Source organism: Canis lupus, chromosome 22 (genome assembly GCF_011100685.1).
Source record: "Canis lupus familiaris isolate Mischka breed German Shepherd chromosome 22, alternate assembly UU_Cfam_GSD_1.0, whole genome shotgun sequence".
NCBI classification, from domain to species: domain Eukaryota; kingdom Metazoa; phylum Chordata; class Mammalia; order Carnivora; family Canidae; genus Canis; species Canis lupus.
In genome coordinates, this window is record NC_049243.1 from 54,702,184 (window position 1) to 54,719,995 (window position 17,812).

A 17,812-nucleotide genomic window follows, 5' to 3' on the forward strand; every position below is an offset into this window, starting at 1 on the left:
ATAATTATTTGTCAAACTTTGTCATCTTAAAATTGTTATTATTACTACTAGTAATACTTATTTTGAATTATATATATAGGAAAAAAGTACTCAAACGCTGTTTGTGCTTTAAAAAAGAAAATATTTTATTTATTTATTTGACAAGAGAGAGCACAAGCAGGGAGAGCAGAGAGGGAGAAGCAGAACCCCCCCACTCAGCAGGGAGTCTGATGCAGAGCTTGATTCCAGGACAGTGGGTTCAGACCTGAGCTGAAGACAGATGCTTAACTGACTGAGCCACCCAGTGGCCCCTCAGATGCTGTTTCTGTTGATGCTGGCCCGTTAATCCTTAATTCTGTATTACTCGTTAACTACAAAAACAACAAAGCATTTGTGTGTTGGATCAGACCTATAGTTCAGGAAACCTAGACATGAATTTTGGGATTCCTTTTGAATAGTGCATTATTAAATCTTTAGAAATGGTATTATTTTCAGCTTAACCTGAAAAAAGAAGTCAAAAAGCTTGGCCAAGCTCACACAGTAGGATGGCTGAAGATGTCAGGGAGAACACAGGTGTCTCCTGAGCTCCTGTGTCCATATTTAGGCACAGGGACTCCCACTAGATAAATGTAGGCCTCCCTCCCTCATTGTGGAGTTTGGGAGAGGGGACTTGACACACAGGCTTAGCCTCTGCTGGGCTTTCCACCATGTTTCCACGAAGTAACAACCAAGTTTGTTTTTTACGATGTGATAAATTCAGTGGGTCTGCTGTTGTCAAGAACTGTCAGGAAGAGAGTGAGGTAGTCTGAGGATCTGAAGGCACACGTGTTAGGAGGCCAACAGGGCCACAGAGCCAAAGCCTTATTCTCCAATATAAGTTTTATTAGTGATAGCTCAGCTGTTTTAATCCCATATCTCTGATATTTTATGTCAATCTCTGAATTGGTTCTAATCTTGGGAGGAAAGAAGAATATGAGTGGCTGGCTGCCTTCCCGAACCTTTCACAAACTTCAAAAATAGAGCTGATACCAAACTCAGGTTTTGTGATCCCAAGTAAAGGAACACTTAGGGAATAAGTGTAATTATTCTGTAATTAGGAGTGAAATTTAAGTGTCAATATGAAGGGGATTCCTGGGAGAAATGGTGATTTGGGCAGAGGATCCCATTGTATCCCTGCCTGTGATGATCCTTCCCAGAAATAAAAGCCACAGTGGGGTGGGAGGCCTTGTAAGACTGTTTTGATAATTAGGCAAAGAGAGTTTGGGGACATGGAAGGAAGATGACAATGGAAAGAAATGGAAAGAAGAAGGTGAAATGAGAAACGAGCAGAGTATAGGACAAAAGGCAAAGCACATGAAAAAGTGATTTTCAAGGATTAAGAGTCAATTACACATCCAAAAATTACAGCTCTTCCTGGTATATAAATGAACTACAATTAAGATAATATTAAGATATTATTTCCTCTGCCTAACAAATAACAAAGATTCTAAAGAGAGTGGGAGGGCAGAGAGACAACACATACTGGTCATGCTACTTAATTACATATTAAAAGCCTTAAAAAAATAAACAAAATAATAATAAAAGCCTTAAAATGTGCATATGCTCTGATTAATTTCTACTTTCAAAATGCATCCTACAGAAATAATCTGAGATAAATATGAAACATGTATATATATAATATTATAAATATATAATACAATATTATATAATATCATAAATATATAATACAATATTATATAATATCAATATATATTTAGGGATTTAAAAATTATCAGTATGGAAAATTGAAATAATCTCCATTACGCACTTAAGCATGTAGAAGTATATGCATATGATAGAATGGAATAGCTCTTAAAATAGAGTTGTAAAATAGTAGCTATTATTACTGGAAATATTTATAATAGATGTAATAGATAGTTAGGTTTAAAAGAATTGAAATGTGACATAATGCATTCCTTAGCATTATTTTTCAGAACCAACACGAAGCACTATCACACGCAGAGAACAAAAGATCTAGTATAAGAAAGAGAAGAAAAAAGCACTTAACTTTTTTTTAATTGATATTCTTTCCTCTAGCAAGCAGAGTTTCAGTTAACTTTTAAAAATTATTTGATTTTCTTTCACTTGTCTGGGTTTTCTCAATACTCTGTACTGACCATTTATTTTTTGTATAAATATATGTTTTCCCTTTTAAAGTTTCATACTTTGTGGAAACTGGTTTCAGTTGCCTGTCAATATCTATTCATTCAAACCTTCTTCCTAACTCATAGATCCTTACTTTTTATGTAAAGTTGCAATGTACCCAATTTAAAATAGTTAACTGCTCAGAATCTCTTGTGGATAAGGTTTTCCAAAATGTGTGAACAGTAATATGTTAATATAAGTAACTGCTTTCATATATCTTTTAGGCTTTGCATTTTGTCTTTAATCTTTTTCCTATTAGGAATACAAGCATGATGGCTGGAGACGTAGTAGCCATACTGGTAACATGAGAATAACAAGCCCTAAACCAAGCAAAAAATTAGAAGAAATTTGTGTCCTTGATTACTTCATCAAGCTGTTGTACAAGTTCTGTACTACCTACATTTGTGGGGTATTTTTCCCCTTAAGAAAAAAACATAGCTCTCTACTCTGTAAAGTACTCTGGGCTGATAAGCTTTGCATGTAACCAAAACTAATCATAATTGACACAAAGCAAGAGAAGGACAATTTTAATTTGCATTCAACCCTGAGTTGCAAATGATAATGGTAGAAAACCTCTAACTCCAGTAGACTTTTGAACCAAGGGGTTAAAAAAGATGAAAGGATTCTAGAAGATCTCCAGACTGGGGAATTACTGCCAGCACCTTCAACCATATTTCAATACTTTGGGTATCAAAAATACTTGAAGAACATGCATTAGTGTTCTATTCAATGTCAACCTCCAACTTGGGTTTCCCTTAAGAGCTGTCAAACATTATGCAATTGCATATATTTTATTTCTGTTCCAAGGATTAAAAATAGGGATTTTCATGTAGTAAGACATATTATGTCAAGTGACTTTAAAAGTAACATTATATATTACCAAGCAGAATTTCCAGATTTAAAAGTAGGGTCATGAATAAAATACTGTCAAGAGAAAAGAGAATTTTGACCACTGAACACAACTCATCCCAGGAATATCTGCAGGATTCAAACAAATAGGATTCATGCCTTTGATCTTTCTCAAGACTTAATCTGCCTCCATATGTAATTCTTACCCCGGGTCATTTCAAATGTCACCCCTGTTCCAAAAATCTCCATTTCTTTTTTCTTACCTTATTGGAGTATTAAAACTAGCTTTTGGCATTATCAGTGTTTAGTAGACCCCTGCAGACATGACTGAAACACCCAGCACTAGAAGCTATTCCATTAAAATGCAGCATTTTTTAAATGATGGTTCAATGAACCATAACAAAATAGAATCTCCCCCTCTCTGGAAGTGATCAGACAGGTTCAAAAAGAGTATTTGATGATATGCCAAGCCAGCACATTGCTGCGATTATAGAAGCAATGCCCACACCCAAAACAGCCAGACTTTTCTTCTCAATTATAGACCAGCTGCCACCCATAGTGAGCCTGATTTAGCATTGGATCAAAAAATCCCAACTCCCTCTACATGGGTTCAGTGACATTTCACAGTGGCACAAGACCCAGGTAAAACCATTTAAAAAAAATGACTTGGGGCCATGTCAAGAAGAAATTGAGACCTAGGGCCATGTTTTCCCATATCCTTAGACATTTTCTTATATTATACTGAGCTATCCATATAGAAATCTCAGTGAAGTGTTGAAAAGAAACTGCCTGCTTCCTAATTCATTAATGCATTCATCCATTTGGCAAATTCCTATTGAGAAAATATAATTAAAATGTTAGGATTAAAGTGTTTTACTAAGCTTCTTATCATGCTTCTGATGCTAACATTATGTTTCGTTGTTTTTATTGTTCCTTCAAATAACTTTTGTTCCTCTAAACACCATCATATACCTGTTTTGTAAAACTGAGGTGAAGCTAGCAATGTTTTTCCTCCATTCAATCCTTCATGTTTCATGTTATCAGTACTTTAGGCACCTAAGCTGTATTTTCTATTATCTTATTGTAGAACAACAAACAAACTCTTAAGCTCTGATGAATGTGCTAATCAATCTGTAGCACCATATCTATGCTACTGTGCAAGGATGAAATATATAATTAATGAAATAATAGAATCTCAGTCAGGATGGACTTTCAAGGTAATCCAGATGAAAGCGCATTTTACAACATATCAAAAAAACAGTGCTTTCAACTGCTGGATGGATAATATAGTTCTCTGAAAGGTAGTCGTGATGCTGCATTAAAACCTACACCTGACGGTTCCTGTTCTGCCTTCAAGAGCCGCAGGAAAGTCTAAATGTTCTTTCATGTAACACCCTGAAATATTTTGAAAATAGCCCATTCCACACCTGTCAATCCTTCCCCACCCCAGTCTCAACCAATTTATCTCCTTTTTAAGATACACCTCCTCAGTTCTTTCAAATGATTCTCATAGAGGATGATCTCCTAGCCTGTATTTATCCTTCTTCTCTGGATGCATTTGAATTAGTCTGTCAATGTTTCTCTTGAAGGGAAAAATGCAGCTTGTGGGTGGGATGTGTTAACTTCCCAGAAGAGTTAGAACATTCCTATCTTTCTCACTGACTCCCTATTCCTCACCAGGCTGGCTTCACTCACATTTACATTTTTGGCCTTTATCATTCTCTCATCTCATATTGAGCCTTCACTCAATTAAGACTTAGATCTTTCTTATAAAGGCTGATATTGATCCATATCTAACCCATCTATAATCAGAGTTTGTCTTTTGAACTTAGCATGGAGTATTATATATGGTGTATTTCATTTCCTTAGGTTGATTCTATGCTCCAAACTTTTCAAGATCTTCTCAGTTTCTGAAATGTTTTAATATGAGTCTGATAATTTCATGACTGCTGAAAAAAAAAATCTCAAAAAATACCTAAGGCTATATTTGATTAGGGGAGATATTCTTAGGCTGGGATTTAATTTCCTTTACCTGATTTTCCAGGTTCAATTCCAGATGAGAAGTTGCAGTTTTGAATTGTACTTCTGTGGTCTGAGATATCACTCACTCTCTCTCTCCTGTCAGGTATAAGGGAGGGGGGAGGGGGTGGAGAGAAACAATCAAAGTCACATTTTTTCTTATAGTGAACTAGAGACCACATTACCTACTCGGAAAGCTCAGAATTGGTGTGAGAATCAAAGGAGGTAGTATTTGCAGAACCTTATTGAAAAATTTAAGCTTTAAGCAATTGTAAGTTAACTGTCCTTCTAGGAAAGTGATCTGTTTCCTGTAAGATATTTCTCAGCCTTTATGACATATACTATTATCACTATATTTAGAGTATTTATCACATCTCAGAAGTAAGCCCATACTTATACGCTCAATCTACAACAAAGAAAGAAAGAATATACAATGGAGAAAAGACAGTGTCTTCAACAAATGGTGTTGGGAAAGCTGGACAGGTAAATGCAAAAGAATGAAGCTGGACCACTTTCTTCCACCATACACAAAATATAAACTCAAAATGGATTAAATATGTAAATGTGAGACCTGAAACCACAAAAATCCTAGAAGAAGACATAGCAATAATTTCTTCGACATCAGCCATAATTTTTTTTTAGGTATCTCTTTTCAGGCAAGGGAAACGAGCAAAATTAAACTATTGGGACTACACCAAAGTAAAAGCTTTTGTACAGCAAAGAAAACCATCAGCAAAGTGAGAAGGCAACCTAATGAATTTATTCAGTAGAATAAATGACAAGATATTTTCAAATGACATAACAATAAGGAATTAGTATCCAAAATATAGAAATAACTTAAATAAATCAACACACACAGACACACACAAATCTGTTTAAAAAATGGGCAAAGGATACAAGTAGACATTTTTTCCCCCAAAGACAGACAGACAAACGGCCAATAGGGACATGATTAGATGCTCAACATCACTAGTCATCAGGGAAATGAAAATCAAAAACACAATGAAACTCACCTTACACTTGTCAGAATGACTAGAATCATGACAAGAAATAACAAATGTTGGCATAGATGTGGAGAAAAGAGAATTCTAGTGCAATGTGGTGGGAAGGACAAATTGGTGCAGCCACTGTGGAAAACAATATTTTCCTTAGAAAATTAAAAGTGGAATTACCATATTATCCACTAATTTTACTACCAGGTATTTATCTAAAGAAAATGAAAACACTAATTCAAAAAGATATATGCCCCCCTATGTTTATTGCAGTATTACTTACAATAGTCAAGATATGGAAGCAAATCAAGTGTCCCTCTGTAGACGAATGTATAAAGAAGATGTGTTATAGATAGACACACACAGGAATACTGCTCAGCCATAAAAATAGAATGAAATCTTGACATTTGCAACAACATGGATGGATCTAGAGGGTATAATACTTAGTGAAAAAAGTCAGACAGAGAAAGATAAATACTGTATGAATTCACTTATATGTGGAATATAGGAAATACAACAAATGAACAAAGAAAAGAGATATAAAAAAAAACAAACAGACTCTTAAATACAAAGAACAAACCAGTGGTTACCAGAGGGGAGGTTGGTGGAGGGTGGGTGAAACAGATAAAGGGATTAAGAAAACAATGTATCATAATCAGCATTGAGGAATGTAAAGAACTGTTTAGTCATTATATTGCATACCTGAAACTAATATAACACCGTATGTCAATTGTACTTCAATAAAAAATAAAGTGTTTATCACATCTCAAATTATTGACATTTTACTTCCTTTATGCAGAAATTTTATTCTAGCTTATTGTATAGTTGGTTTTTATAGTTTTTCTCCTTTCAACTTATACCTTAATTCCCAACCTATAAGATTCTTTAAAATTCTGTTTGTGTCATACTCATTTTGAATATCAATATCAATTTATCAAAAGTAGGTGCTTCATGATTCTTAGTTGTGCTCAGTTAGATCAGTGCTTCCTTCATCTTATGATCCTTCATACATGACATCCATCAGAAATCGATGTTTATGAAAATGTTAAAGGGATGATTTTCTATTTTGTAAATTATTTTAGAAATGATTGAGTTCTCAACTAAAATCCTTCTTTGAAATAGGGAAAAAAAGAGAAAAAGTCATGCTAAAGAATGAGCGTACCAGGGGCAAAATAATGTTCAGGAAGGTAAGTAAAGGAGAACGCAGTCACAAAGGATAGAAAGGCTATATGTTTTCTGGGTTTTAAGAAGTAGAAGCACATCAACCTATACTTGAATATTTTATTCCTTCTTTGATTAATTTGAATCATGACATCGCTGGGAGCATACTGGCCATCTTTTCTCTAGTACTAAGCCAGATCAACCCATGTATCCCTACTGGAGCCACTTCCAACATCTGGGAAAATGGGAAGCACCAATGATGACCATTAGATTCCATGTGGCTATTTCAATATTGTGTGAAAATGTAGGTAAAGTTTATATCCAGATTTACCTAATGTAAGAATGTAATATTTTCTCTTTGTCTCCTGGCATCTCTCCTTTTAATCACTTTCTTACATTGCTTTGTAGATTAATATGCATAAATTACAAATACATGAACTTCAATATTTGTGTTTACATGTGTAATTCACTTGTACCAAAGTAGTAATATGGGAAAAATTCTAATAGAAGTTAATCTGTATGCTCCCTTGAGAATTTTAGAAAATCAGGAGAAGGCATCAAGATATTTACTTATTAACAGATCTGAGGTAACATGAATATAATAATGACAAATAAGAAAGGAATATTAGAAGGCTTGCAACATGTGAAGAATCAACATAAATGAAGGGGAAGAAGGGAAAGTAGTAACATTATATATGTTCTGAAATTCCTCCTATTTTATTTACATTGTCTGAAATAACACAGCAACATGAATATGCATACCACTGACTTTCTTTGCAGCAGCATGAATAAGATGCATAAATAATAGGTGACAACAGATCAGCAAGAGCAATGTCTTGGTAAATGAATAAGGCTGAGACAACAGAAAGACTTTAATGATCGAATGTATCTATCTCTTCCATATCTTCAGAGACAAATTCTGTTTTTTTTTTTTAGTTTTCTCTTTTCCTGAAATGTTTTTTGCATTATTAGTAAGAACAGTATCCCTTATGTATTATTTTCTTTCAAAATTATCTTTAGGTTCAAGGCAAAAGTATTACGAATGGGTGTTAAATACATATTAAATTACATCACTCTGCAACCTACTGAAATGCATTAAAATGAAAGTGTTAAAATTACTAAAGCTTGGTTGAACTAAGCAGGATTTTCACATTTTCTTAAAATGGATACATGGAAATAAAGAATGCACCATGTACATCATGTAAAGTTATTCTATGATTCAATATCTAAGTATGGCAATGCTTAATCAACTGATTAAAACATAAGATTAGACATTTAGAAAGATATTGTTAAAAATCAAATGATTTTTTTTGATTTGTGTTAACTTTGACAATTTTTAAAAAATAATTGTGCTTCCATAATATATTTCTTTAATTTAGTTAGAAATGCTTTAAGTACCTATACAAAAACATCATCATAACATTTCCGCAACACAGCTCATTTCCAAAAGGCTGTTAAAGATTTAAATATCTCAGTGTATTTGTAAAATAAGACAGAGAAAGTAGCACTAGGAAATTGGTAAAAATATTCAGTTTATAGTATGGTGAAAGAATATTTGAAATTTCTTTGAGCAAACATGCAGTTGATTTATATTCTAAGACCATTCATTTAAGTTATAATTATGTTAAAATATTCATTCTACAATTTTTCAAGATTGACAAATCAGTGTACCAATTTCAAGGTATATGACTAAAATAAAATATGAGATTGATTACTTTAAACATGGGTTTGAGAAAAGAAACATGAAAATGTGTATTTTCAAAATAATTTTTTGTGACACCATATTGAAAAATTTTACATAGACTTAGAAACCTACTGGTGTAAAGGAAAACTTATGCATTTTAGGACTAAGACCGTATCTATAAAACCATCACTAAAAAATAGGAGAAGAAAGAATACTCATTCTATCCAATATTATAAACTCTGTACATACAGTTTGTTAAGTATAAGTCTGGAAATATTAAAACAAAATAAATATTCTAATTGATCATACCCATATGAAAATAAATAAACTTATTATTTTTAAGGTCAACCAAAAGTACCACTAAAGTGAGTAAGTCTTATGTAAATATATATTAATATCTGTAGGGCATTGTTTATGACATAAGAAAACTGGCAAAACAATCAAAAACATTAAATCAATATGTTATAATTTAGACACGAATATTTTGTTTTGCCATTGAATATCTTGTGATAACAGGAAGTTATGAGTCATTTGTAGCAAGTACATCATAACAAAGATGGACTTATTTTCAGAAAGATGGATTTTATTTTCCTCCAAAGTACTTGGTCCATCTAAGCTCGAAGTAGAATAGTACCAAATCCATTGTTGACCTTAAAGCTATTCAGAGACTTTTTTGTTGTTGTTGTTGTTGTTCAGAGACTTTTATTAATAGAAATTTACATAGAAAATTATTAAATGAAATTAGTTCTAAAAGTCAGTCAGTCATAGGATAAACTTCACATATGATATTCTTAAAATAGTTTAGTATCATCTGCCCTGCTTGAAACCATTATTGCCTGGAAGAAAACCGACCTCTGGGTAGAAGTTCCACTGTACTGCTGGCTATGCATTTGAGGGGAAGCCCAGTTGAGTACATTGATTCACTGTTTTGCTTGTTGTATATATTTATACTGGGAGTGAGCCCAATTATGTAGAGTATGTATCTGTGCTCTCCACTTGGTCTGGTTCCTCTGAGTTAACGGTATTTTCAGAGTGTTTTGTTTTGTTTTGTTTTGTTTTAGTCTGTGGACATTGATTGCTCTTTCACAGAAAGATAAGAGTCACAGTCTATGCCATCTTGAATTCAGTATTATCTATACCAATGAATATCAATCCTGGCTGTGCATTAAGATGAATTGGAAAGATCTTTGTTTAAATACTAATGCCAGGCCATGACATTGGAGAATTTTGTTCAATTTTGGAGGAATGGTACTAGGTCATCAATGTGCTATAAGTGAACCAAACTGCAGCCAGAGTTGAAAACTACTGGTCTATACAATTGCTAGCAAAACAGATAACATAGGAAAATTACTAGATGTATGAAATGATAGTCAAAAGAATATCACTTTAAAGAATAAGGGAAAGTAGCTCTCACCAAAAACAGGAGAACATTTCAAAATTGTCTTTAAGATCTCTCTCAACAAAATCTAGAATCTATTTCATCTATTAAACAATAATTTATCTTTCAGATAAGTAGAGTGGAAAAACCTATAAAATTACAACAAGGTATCAGGATTATTATAGTAATTAAAAATAAATAGAACTTATTTATAAATATATAAAATAAATTAAAAAATATATAATTACAATTATTACTATTATATTCAAAATTTCAACAAAAGGCACACATTACATTTAGATTTATAAAGAGTAAGCTGTTTACTTTGAGAGATTTATTTTCATTTATATATTAAGGAAAATGCTATCAATGTAGAAATATCTCAAAAAATAAATTAATGGAAAAGGTTAAGGAGCAATGGATAAATGAACTTAATATTAAATATTTAAACCTTAAGAATAATTCATCTATATTTTTTTAAAAGTTAATTTTACAGTACAGTTATTAATGTTCAAATTGCCTTAGACACTGAAAATGAAGAAAAGGATATTCAGTATTGACATAAAATTCTCTGGCTATATCTAGACATTTGCCACTTTTTCCTTCTTTCTTTTCCTTTTCCTTTTCTTTTTTTTCTTTTTTTGTCTGAGAACTCTCACAGCCTGCCTCATACTTTGTGCAAGACTTTGTGCTATATGGTTTCTATCTCTCACATAAAGAAACAAAAACAATGTAGTCTATTCCTTCCTATGCCCTTTGCAGTGAAAATGAAATCAGAGGATCTCAAAGGCAGTTGAATGTACCTTATCACCAAGTATTTTGAAACTCAAGTAGATGACATAGAAATAAAAGTTTTAAGGTTTGCATCTGAGGTTTGATTGTCCAGCAAGTGATATACTAGCAAGGCTGAATCCAACAGCTGCTTCTCTGAATCTTCCCATATATTCCCATTTCACCGATCTGTTTCCATTTTATTTTTCCTTTTCCATGCTTTAATCTTTAAGTATCCTTTCTTTATCTCTAAGGGTCTTTGAATGAAAGCACAATTAATGCATTTTGATGAGAACAATCAGGAAAAGCAATTTATTAGGATAATAATAGGAAACTTAGAAATGTATCCATTCGCCAGCCTGTTTTGGCAGCAATAGCAAATGAGGGAATTACCTCAGACTGCAAAGGTAATTCTCATCCCACTTTCTACCTGCCCAATCTTCATTTTATCTAGACCTAGAATTTAGCTAGAGCTAAGGTTGGAAGAAAAGCCAAGTGCACACAGAAAAATATGACATAGCAACAGAATTGCTAGACTTATTTATAACAGCAATATTTGTGAGAATTTTCAAAGGAATGGATTCTGAGGGTGCTCAATCAGGAAAAAAAAATAAGTATTTCAAATTGGACCCTTAGCCAAAGGCTCTGAATAAATTAGTTTATCTTGAGCAGTTGGGCTTATGTCTAGTTATTTAATAAGTATGTTGGTTAAAAATTAGTCTCAGTGGAAACTCACAAGGAGTATCATGTCAGGAATCCATTATATTTAAAGTAAGAAGGATGTGAGATCTTTGGAATACGGAATGCTAGAATGTCTGTCAAGATTGTGACCTGCTGGGCAGCCCGGGTGGCTCAGCTGTTTAGCGCCGCCTTCAGCCCAGGGCCTGATCCTGGAGACCCAGGATGGAGTCCCACACTGGGCTCCCTGCATGGAGCCTGCTTCTCCCTCTCTGTGTCTCTGCCTCTCTCTCTCTCTGTCTCTCTCTTTTTCTGTGTCTCTCGTGAATAAATAAATAAAACCTTAAAAAAAAGATTGTGATCTGCTTGCTACTCATTAACTATAATTTTCCCAGACTATTCTTTTCATCAAGAGATTAAATAACTTTTTATCAGAAGAGATATCAGGTGAGTGATGCCAAATAAACATAGATCTCTCCAAAAACACTGAGATTGGAAGTATTTGTGCTGTCAGAAACCAAAGACACAGGATTTATTCATAAGGGGCAAAGAGCTGTTGTTGTGGTCCTAATGAACATTAGGACCATCGGAGTCATCAGGATTTTATAGACATGGCTTATTGTAGCTGTAAATTGATCATGGATTCCCAAGGATCATAATTAGTGTCTGATCATTAAGGTACTATTATATTCTTATTTTTAGCAAGTATTCTAACAATTTTATTTATTTATTCATGACAGACACAGAGAAAGAGTCAGAGACATATGCATAGGGAAAAGCAGGCTCCCTGTGAGGACCCCAATATGGGACTTGATCCTGAGACTCCAGGATCAGGCCCCAAGCTGAAAGCAGATGCTCAACCACTGAGCCACCCAGGCATCCCACAAGTATTCTAGTTCTATTGCAAAGAGGTCTGATTAAAACCATCAAAATGGAGTTTTATTCCTCACTCCATTCCCAAATTTGAGTCAAATTACAGATCCAAAGTCCTTCATATAAAGGGAAGGTAGATATTTCTGAGTAAAGATATTGTGAAAATATCAGAAAGTTCTATAAATTTTTTTCTAGCCTTCAAGCAAAGGTGCCTATTTCCATATACAAGAGTAACTGAAATGGAAATGCATTAGATAAGAGCTTTATTTTGATTTTGAGAAACCCAGAGTTCTCTGCCAACCTACAATCGAAGAGGAAATTTCACTGAGTTCAAAGGACAATGAGGTCGTCCCAATTCTGCTTCACAATATGCTGTGGATATTTCCCCAGTCATGACTAAAAAGTCTTCTTCCCCGGAATATTTTATTGGTCTAAGTTTGAAGCAATTACATTATTTCTTTTGAATTTAATAATGTATGTTTAAATATCAAATTAGCATGTTTATTATTTAATTAATACTGTATTCTACATAGATGTTAAATTAGAGAATTTTCCGTTTTAAAGTGACCCTGAAAAACATTGACCCATCTAGTCATTCATTTCAAGAAAAAGTTCATAGAGGTTGGGATCATTTAGATTTGCTTCCAGCATAGCTCTTACCTCCATGTATTTGAACAGCTGATTTGAAATAATTATAATGCAATAATTACAAAGATGAAGAAAATAGAGTTTGAATAACATTAATTCAGTCCTTCTATATGATCATTTACATTTTTCTACTAAAAATTTTAACTACAGAGACTTTTGAAAACCACTAACTCAATCTCAAAAGAAACAAAAATATTGACAGTAGTGAAGTTTCTGGAATTTATTGTGCAATGTAATTTTTGTGACTTCCTGCCAAACAACTATCTGTTTAAGATGTTTCCTTACTACATACAGTTTACATAATATATGCTTTTATATATACACACACACACACACACATTTTTTGCAGATTTATTTATTACTTTAGAGAAAGAGAGAGTGTGTGGGGGAGGGGGAGAGGGAGAGGAAGAATCACAAGCAGACTTTCTGCTGAAAACAGATCCCTACACAAGCCTTCATTTCATGACCCTGATATCATGACCTGAGCCAAAATCAAGAGTCAGATGTTTAACAGATTGAGCCAAGGTGCCCCAATATATATACATCGTTTTGAAACTAAAATTCATGAAAATGGTTTAATAAATTATTAACAAAATGACAAACTACTGAATGAGAGAACATATTTGCAAAGGATATTTTCAATAAGCAGTTAATATCCAAATTATATAAAGATCTTAAAAAATTCTACAACTCAGCACCAAAAACAAATTAATATAAAAACAAAAAATCCAATTAAAAAATAGGCAAAGGACCTGAATAGACTACTTTTTCCCCAAATAAGACAGATAAATGGCCAACAGACATATGAAAAGATGTTCAACATCCATCAGGGAAATACAAATCAAAACCACAATGAGATATCAGTACACTGTCAGAATGGCTAGAATACAAAATACAATAAATAACAGATATTGGAGAAGATGTGGGGGAAAAAAAGAACCCTCATGCACTGTTGGTGGGGAGGTAAACTGGTTTAGCCTCTGTGGAGTCCAGTATGGATTTGCTAAAAAAAAAAAAAATTAAAAATATAATTATCATATGACCTAGTAATTTCATTGTTGCATAGTTTTGCAAAGAAAGCAAAAACACTAACTCAAAAAGATATATGCACCCCTGTGTTTATTGCAGCATTATTTACAATAGTCAAGATATGGAAGCAACCCAATTGTCCATTCATAGATGAAAGGATGAAGAAAATGTGGTGTGTATATACAATGAAATATTATGCAGGCATAAAAAATGAGATTTTGGGATGCCTGAGGGTTCAGTGGTTGAGCGTCTGCCTTTCTCTCAGGGCATGATCCTGGGGTCTTGGGATCAAGTCTCACATCAGGCTCCCTGTGGGGAGCCTGTTTCTCCCTCTGCCTATGTCTCTGCTTCTGTCTTTCTGTGTCTCTCATGAATAAATAAATAAAATCTTTAAAAAAAATGAGATCTGTGACTTGCAATGACATAGATCAACCTGGAGCATATAATGTCAAATACCATTTGATTTCACTTATATCTGGAATTTAAGAACAGAGACAAACCAAAAAACAGCCTGTTAAATATAGATAACTGGTGGTTGTCAGAGGGAAGGTGGCTGTGGGATATGAATGAAATAGATAAAGAGGATTAACAACAGCCAACAGCACACTTATTGTGATGAGCACTGAAATATATATATATATATATATATATATATATAATTTCTTTAAACACTATATTGTACACCTACATAATATAACACCATGTTGATTATACTTCAATTATATGTATGTGTATACACAAATATATATATATATATATATATATATATATATATATAAAATCAACAACTGATTATCTCCCTAAAAAAAGGGTTTGTCACTCAATTCTGAGTGAAAACAAACTTGCAAGTTTACTGGTTTCTATCAACAATACGTATGTGCAGAAGAACAATTTTGACAAAATAATTTGCGACATCTATTGGATGCTGATTCAGAGCACAAACAGAGTTCTGGAGAACCTTGTCCCAGCCCAGCTAGGTATTTCTACAGAATCTGTGTAGAGTCTTCTACCATTCTACTCACTTGAGTGGAGGACTGCTATGGTAAATACCAGTGAATTCCATGAGCAAGAGCCCATTGCCACACTTCTTTTACTAGGAGTAGATTCCTTGGTTAGATGCAGTGTTGTGTGGAATATCATGGTAGTGCACGAGAATTCCATAGGTTTTTGGTTGCTGTTTTCCCATAAATATATTTGCAGGGTAGGCAAATCCATATCTAGAGTGTGTGTCTATTCCAGTAAAATCAAAATGCTGCTGCCACTTCCACGATGCAAGTGCAATGTAGTTCACCTGCCACCCTAGGGAATTATGTCATATTAAGAATTCAATGTTCATCTCCACCATTGGCAGATTGGCACAACAGTGGTTAGAGCTAGATCAGCTTTGGTAAGTGGAAGTCCATGTTACTAAGCCAATGTACAACCTCACTCTCTGCTGCCATAGCCATTCTGTTCATTACCCATTGGGTTATGACAAAAGTGGCTGGAAAAATAGGCTGATTGGTAGTGACTACAGAGTGGGTCATTCTATCCACTTAATTATTAAAATCTTCCTCAGCTGAAGTCACTTTTGGTGACTTCATTAATTTAGCCAACAGCATGCAATTTAAAAATTTTAAAAGCTTTTTATATTAAAAACTAAAATATAAGCCATCAAGGTAATTTTTACTTTAATACAATTGAATAGTAATACCTTCTACCTATTCAGGGACTTTAAACTTCATTTAGAGTTTGTTCTTCCAAAAGAGCATACAGATAAAGTTTGAGAGAAGCCTGGTTAGGACAGAGGCATCCTGCTACTCAGAGTATTATTATTTTCTGAAAAAACCTTGGGGAGGAAGTTTAAATTTCAAACTCAAAGTCAAGGAGCTGAACCTGAAAGTCCATCTTGATCTTTCCACTGTGGCCAGTACTATCATTTCATCCAATAATGGGTTTGATCCAATTGCTTTCTTTTCGTTCTTTTTTTTTTTTTTAAAGATTTATTTATTTATTTTGAGAGAGAGCGTGAAAGAGCACATGTGCACATGTGCAATGGGAGGGGCAGAAGGAGAGAGAGAATCTCAAGCAGACTCAGTAATAGGTGTGGAGCTCCTGGGTCTCAATCCCACAAGCATGATATCATGACCTTAGCTGAAATCAAGAGTTGTATGCTTTATCTACTGAACCATAGACACCCCTCTGATCAGATTTTCTAAGCTTAAGTTTCTTTTTCAAAAGATATGTAAAATAATCATGTTTTATTATTGACTACTTCCCTTTGTGATCCTGATTTCCTATATACTACCTCCTTTATTCCATGTAAGAAATCTATGACATAAGTATGGACTCTCCTGGGAAGAAAATGAGACCGAAAAGGTTGAATAACTTGCCCAAAATCATGCAGGAAATAAGTAGAACCAAAAGTCTCTAATTTGTGTCTGTCTTAAAAGTCTTTGTTCTTAATCATCATGTTATATTATCTCCCACTCTTACAATTCCATTTTTTAATGCAAATCCCATGACCATTTTTTACAAAAGAGTATGTGTGTGTCTATGTACTTAGATATATACTCTATGAATGGCAAATATGCATATTTGTATTCCTATTCATATTTGCAACGTGGTAACCTATACAATGACTGTTCTACTCCCTAGCACAAACTGGATGTGAGAGTAAATGGTATATCCCATAGTCAGGTACTAGCTTAGTCATTTTCACACATATTAGATACTTTACTACTCATTACAAGCATGAACGATAGGATTTATTGCCCCCTTTTTCCAGATCAATAAATTGAGTTGAGGGAATTAAGGTAATTTGCCCTGGCTGACATAGCTAATAATTGGAACATCTGAAATCTAAGCCAAGGTCTATTAATTCCAAAGCTCATGCACTACCTATGATAACACACTGCCTGTCTGGGTATTCATTATCTTGCTAACCAAACACCAAAAGTTTCTTTTAACTGGAGAAAAGTTACTCTTCTATGTCTTAAATTGCTGGATACAATGAGATTTTAAAGCCAAATTAAAAAGAACAGTCTTGTACATTCTCTTGAACTCCCTACAGCAAAGACTCGGTGAAATGTCAAGGTTGCAGCCAGGCAATCTTAACTAAAATGAACTTTGCTTCTTGGACACACTTAGCAAAACCGAGAACAAATAAATGATAATATAAAATCCATAAGCCCATTTCTAAAGTTTTTACTTAATCTACATGTTACTTAGATCCACAAAGAAATAATCTTTTTTCATGGGGGAAAAAAAGAGTGTTATGTGAAGCTTCTGGCACTAACATTTTGCAATAAATTTTATGAATGGATAATAGCATTATACTATAACGATGGCTTATTTATTTTAAATCCTAATATTAATAGATATTACTAACTATAATGACTTTTCATAATTTTAGCAGACTAAGAGTTTTTTTTCCAAAATCTGTAGCTCTTTCAATTAAGATAACATATCAAAAATACATCTTTGTATCTACTACATGCTGTGCAACATTCAATTTTCTATACTCAGAATAGGGTTCTTATGAAGTACACCTAGAATATTAAGACAGTTGGCATACCATCACATTAT

The 17,812-nt window shown here is 33.7% G+C and overlaps 1 long non-coding RNA gene across 2 annotated transcripts; it reads right to left on the bottom strand.

Annotated features, from left to right (window-relative positions):
• Nucleotides 1–217: 217 nt before the first annotated feature.
• LOC111091798 lies at nucleotides 218–11,804 on the bottom strand. 2 transcript variants are annotated; one of them, XR_005376085.1, is made up of 4 exons: nucleotides 6,307–6,394; nucleotides 6,045–6,158; nucleotides 5,045–5,130; nucleotides 218–350 (listed from the first exon to the last, which is right to left on the bottom strand). It is a non-coding gene; the product is annotated as an uncharacterized LOC111091798 (long non-coding RNA). The 2 variants fall into 2 exon arrangements; XR_005376084.1 differs by lacking the exons at nucleotides 6,045–6,158; nucleotides 6,307–6,394 and adding an exon at nucleotides 11,754–11,804.
• Nucleotides 11,805–17,812: the final 6,008 nt, after the last annotated feature.